This window comes from Lycorma delicatula, chromosome 1 (assembly GCF_047948215.1).
Source record: "Lycorma delicatula isolate Av1 chromosome 1, ASM4794821v1, whole genome shotgun sequence".
Taxonomy (NCBI): domain Eukaryota; kingdom Metazoa; phylum Arthropoda; class Insecta; order Hemiptera; family Fulgoridae; genus Lycorma; species Lycorma delicatula.
This window is the reverse complement of record NC_134455.1, coordinates 324082236-324088235: the sequence shown is the minus strand read 5'-3', so window position 1 is coordinate 324088235 and position 6000 is coordinate 324082236.

Sequence of the window (6000 nt, the reverse complement as noted above, 5' to 3'; positions counted from 1 at the left end):
TTTTAGTGATTTTATCATATTTTATTTTTTGAGATTAATATAATTAACTTATATCTGCGATAATTTTTGGATTTTAAAAAAAAAATTTTTTCTGGACCAATGTACACAAATAAGCAATTTTTCCTCTAAAATTATTCAAAATTACAGACTCACTTTCAAATAATGTGGAAATTGTTTTTCCAAAGGACTTTTGGAAATAATTATCAGCATATTCAGTAGTGTTTAACATTTAAAAAGTTAGTTAATACTTCACAACACATTCTAGCTATTTAGTGTTTGTTCATTTAATATGTTGTTTTTGACAAATTTTGTGCATTGTAAATTATGTATTGTTCAAGTATATAAAGATCATAATTTTAGGAGCTGCATGTACTCTTAATAGTTATGTTTTGATTAATGTCTTTGAGGATATTAAAAAGTTACTTGGAGATGATTTGAAAATTTGAATTCTTTGTGAGTAATACCTATATAAGTTACTTAGAATCTGTAGGTAAATTCAATTACCAGTCTGAATTCTGGATGAATTAAGAAGCATTCAGTCTGTCCATTGTAGTATTAACTTCAATCACTTCATTTTAATTGATATACTTTTGAGTGTTTGTAAGCATTTCTGTTAAGTTGATGTAGAATATTTTGTATTCTGTTTATTGTTTTAAAAATGAGGATTTGTTTTAAAGGTAATTCTTTTTTCTTAAAGATGTTGCAATTTTTGTATGAGTAATCATTGATGAACCCTAGTATTTTATATCACTAGGTGTGTTTTTGAATTTATACTGAATTTTATATAACATGCTGACTATAAATGTGGGTGGGTAGCGATTAACTGTGCCAGATGTTATACTGAAGTAATGACATTTCATGTGTAGTAATAAACTGAGAGAAATGTCTGGTAAATAAAGACAAACAGATGTTAAATACATAAACCCAACACACATTAGATTCTTAGTCAGCACAAAAATCAAAATAGATAATCATTACATTTTCTTTCCTGTTTATTATGGAAGACAACATAGTACATACATAAGTTACAATAAAAAAAGTTCCATATTCTATTAATGATTTTCTATCATCCATTCACAAAATATCTTATAAAATAGTATTTAATATTCCTTAAAATAATATAATCAGTATAGCTAAAATTATATCTTACCTGATATTATTGTAAGGTATGAAAAATTATGTCTTGCTAACAAAAGGTCCCATGTACTTTAATATGACAGTAAAACTGCAAATCCTTTTACAATGCAGTTGTTTCACAAACTGTTATTGAGTATATAAGTGCATTCCTTTTATTTTCCTGGTGATTAAGAGTAAGTACGATCATCAGACAAAAAATCACCTCTGGGATTTTAACAAATCTTGATATTTCACGTAAAATTAATGTCATTTCTTGACATACATATGTAGATACATATATAAGTTCATTGCACTGTTTTTAATTAAATTTCTCCAAACTGGATGAACTGATTTTGTTTATCATTCAAAATGTACATGGGGAAATTTATTTTGTTAAAATTTTCTGAAAGGGGAAATTTACAAATTTTTAATTTTCGTCTTTTCATTTAGATGGTTTAGAAAAACTTAGCAAAAACTGTGGTACTTAGGTAGTACATAAACTTTAAGCAAAGAAATTTTTCAAAATTTTTACCCTCGCCTATGAAAATTGCAAGTATGGAATTTTATTTTTTTTTTTTAGAATATCTGAGCTAAGCTAAAATTGGGAGTGCAATTGTCTACCATACATGTTTGTAAATATTTTTGACCTTTTGACTTGACCCATAATTCACAAATATCTGATTTTATAATGTTTTTGATAATGTACTGTAACTTATAATTTTATTTTAAAATAAAATACAGTAACTGTATTTAAAAATAAAAAATAAAAAATTTCTTTAAGAAATAGTTTAAATGAAAATAGCAGTAAGGGAAAATCTTGAAATCATTCAAGAAACCAGTTTTTGAAAAGCTTCAGTTTCTCAGTGTTGGGAAGGAATAGGAACTCTGTTCCCAGCTTTTTTTATCATGTTGTATTTCAGCATTGAAAGTATTTAAATATTTTACATATACATATATGTGTGGTATAAAAAATGATATTGTTATACGTACAATCATTTATGTCATTAAAATCCTATTACTGTCATTAGGCTGGTTAATATAGGTATCTTAAAATTGTTTATTCACTCGTTGGATAGGAAACAGTCTCCAAGTCTATTTTGCATCAGGCAGATCTTCTTCCACCAGATAATACCAAAGATGCACTGAATCAATCATGAATGTCAACATGCTCTTCCTGTTGGATGTAGCAGGATAAGACCTATATCTACAGAACTGATAATGAATCTGTGATTGAGGTTAAGGAAAACTGGTGATTGATGAGAAAGGATGATTTACTTATCAGGATAGATTAGGGTACTTCATAATTCCTGTCTTAAGAATAAGGATACTTACCCATGATGTGTAATTCCTGTGTATATTGTACTGTATTAATATTTGGGAAAGAGCACATCAGTTTTCCCTTCAAAACGGGCAATACATGAAATTAGTAATAGAGTAACAGAATATCTATCACATAATGAGGGTTTTTTTTAAGAAAATTCCCATCAAAATAGTATATTAACAGCACTAAACCTATTTAAAAACTCTTGCACTATTCTATAAAAGAAGACCGACTTTTTGTTAATTTGATTTGGTTATAATTTTTTAATAATTATTTTAATTTTGTTTAATATTGCTAATAATAAATACCACAGATAAAGAGACGTCGATGTTCCAAGTTACAGCTTCATAACAAACCACGCTTCTAAATAGTCCCACTCAAATTTTTCTGACTTAAATTGAGAGAAATTCAAGAACAATTTCACCAATCTTCATTAAATTTTCACATACACAACTTCAGATTCACTACTACAGCATATTTAAATTTCAATGAAACTGATTCAGTAGTTTTGGAGATTATTGAGCTACAAAATTTGAGCCTTAAATTGAGCATAATTCAAGAACGACTCAACCAATTTTCTTCAAATTTTCACATGTACACCAAATATACTACTAGACTAAATTTTATTGAAATAGACCTAGTAGCATTGGAAATTTTTGAGCCACAGAATTTTGTGCATAAGCCTTAAACCACAGTTTCCCTGTCCATTAGACCCCAATTTAAATGAATGATATTTTCGTGTACACCTCATATGTTAAAATGTAAAGAAAATCCATTTTCCCCCCCTGCTCCCACCAAACAACCAGAAGTAAAACCATACTATTTTCAAAAAGTCTGTAACAAGAATGTCACTGACACTATTATTAAAATTATTTTTTTTTAAGTTTTAGGGGCATCAACTGCTATGGACATTAGCTCCTTTCCACATAAAAAAAGACAAAGAAATCAGACAAGATCAAAAAGACAAATCAAGCAGACAAAGAAAAGAAAAAGAAATCCAGAATGAAGACTTGGAAGACTTGAATGGAGTCTTCATTCTGGATTCTTCTGATCCTCCACAATAGATCACGGAGGATCTCCTGCTTCCAGTATCAGATGATATTGGCCCGGATGGTGCGCGCAGCAGTGCATCAGAGTCAAGACTCGATGTACTCCCCGCTAGAGCATGTGGAGAGGCTGAAGTGCTTGTCCTCTCGTTTAAAATCCTTCTTGCTTTCATTGGCTCCCATTATTGGTTTTTCCAAATCTGTTTCATCTAACATCTTTCCTTATGTCTTCTCAGAATCCTGAATGGGGATTTTCTCAATCTGAACTGTAATTTGTGATCTAGTTTGCTCAGGCTTTGGCTGTGCTTATACTTCATTTGGCTTCAGTTTAGAACTGTTTGAAGATCCAATGCTTGGTGGAGAAGAAGTCATTATTTTAGCAAAATCCACTTTCTTCTGTAACCGTTTATGACTTGTTTCTTGAAGTGATCTAGTTTTCAGTTTCTCATTAATGGTACATTCGACCATTTTACCATTTTACTAATACAGTGAAAATGGTCACATGCCAGTTCAGATATCACATTGGCTGCAAGAGCTGCCGGAGCTGCAGCAACCTGAGCCTAGGACACAATCTCCAGCGATCTACTAGTCATAACTTTCTTTGCATCGTAGTAGCTGACCCTCTCTAGTCTTCACTTCCTGGATTGCTACTTCTTGTTTGTAAACTGAACAGTTATGTGCTCTTACTAAGTGGCATCCGTGGCAATTGATGCACACAGGTGGATCCCTGCACGGGTCATCAGGGTGCAAAGGCATACCACCCACACACTCACACACACAAACACACTTCAGCAGAGCAAGCTCATAGCAACCCACCACAACCCGGAAGAGTGATCAGCACTCCTGTCCACACTCCACCCAGCATCGGCAAAACAAATCATGGTCATACCTCCCAACCCCAGTGCAATCTTGTCTATGGTCTGCTATCTCTTCACACCAATTTAATAGTAAATTTTTAAAACACTGATTGTTAATTTATTGGATAATTCTTTGTAAAATGGTGTCTGTATTGGATCTTACAAGATTATACTCAGCTAACAAAAAGCAAAACTAAACTCTATTGGGTTTGAGAAGCTTAAGTTTAATTTATTAAATAATGTCAGTATAAGTTCAAATAATTTAAAAATTACACTGTTGTTAAGATTCCTTTCTTCATTTATTGTAATAGTGTTCTCTGAAAATTCTTGGGTTCACTAAGACTGTGACCAAGTTGATCAAGCGTTATTAACTCCATTAATGTGCTGCAGTCTCTAAAATCCAAGTAGACCATTTATATCTTAAATACATTGTCTGTATCTTAAATGCCTACACCTTAAATACATTGTCTGTAATTAGACAGTAGTTTGATTTGAATTCTTGCTTTGCTCATTATCAGTGTTATTCAAATGAGAATCAGTTGGAGCCTGGCATATCCAAATCCCTAATGGTAGTCTTATTGAAGTGTGGTAGTATGGTAGTACAAATCTTATTTAAATATCTTTATTGCGTTATATCCATTGTGTTATGCATTAGTTAGTTTAAAGCCAAATTTATTAATAAATGGTTAAATATAAATAAATTATAGATTTATTTCTGAATAATGAGTTACTATTTTTTTTTTTTTTTTTTGGGGGGTTTTATTTATGTTGTTTCACAGTTATGTCTAACAGATAACGTTTCTCCTTCGAACTCAGTAAATGTTCAACAGTTTGATAGAATACATCAACTGGTTAATATAACACTATCTGATGTTTATATATTTCTTATGAGAGATAACTAGCAATATCATAACTTCTGATTTGTTTCATCTGCAATGTTCTATTATAAGCTTTGACTTTTGGAAAACTCTTGATAGAATCATCTGCTACAGTTGTGCATATGTAGTTTTACTAAAGTTTGTCTGAGGTTTAGTACACACAACAAAAAAATGTAATTTTATTAGGTTAAAAGGAAGTGGTTAATTGCATATAGAATTAATACAGTATATTAAGAATTCTCAATGCTCATCATCAAGTTCCATGTCTTCCATTAGGTATATCTGTCCTATTTTTTCTCAGAAACTTTAACAGATGATTGTTATCAAAAAATTGTAATGAACTTCAACAATTCTAGAACTTGATGAAGTACTATTGGTTCTCACAATAACATCATATACAATTGTGCAATTCTTTTTTTGGACCAACTAATTTCTCATTTGTTAGTAAGATGCATATTTTTGTTTAGTTTTTAAATGCCCTCCACTACTATGATCATTATCCGCTAAAAAATGCTAATAGCTTGTAATGACTTGCACCCAAAGTTTTTAACTTTGGCTGCTGGTACTGTACCAGTACTTTTTAAATATTAAAGTACTGGTTTGTATAGTTAAATTTCAGTTTCTGAGACTCAATTCCAGAGACATTTCAAATGTGGAACCTTCAACTTTATGGAGGTGTACATCACCATCTTACCCGTGAAACAGTATTATTGATTATACTTTTTGTAAACTATGTAGGATTTATAAGGATGGTCCCATCGAGAGTTGTTGAAATACAGCTC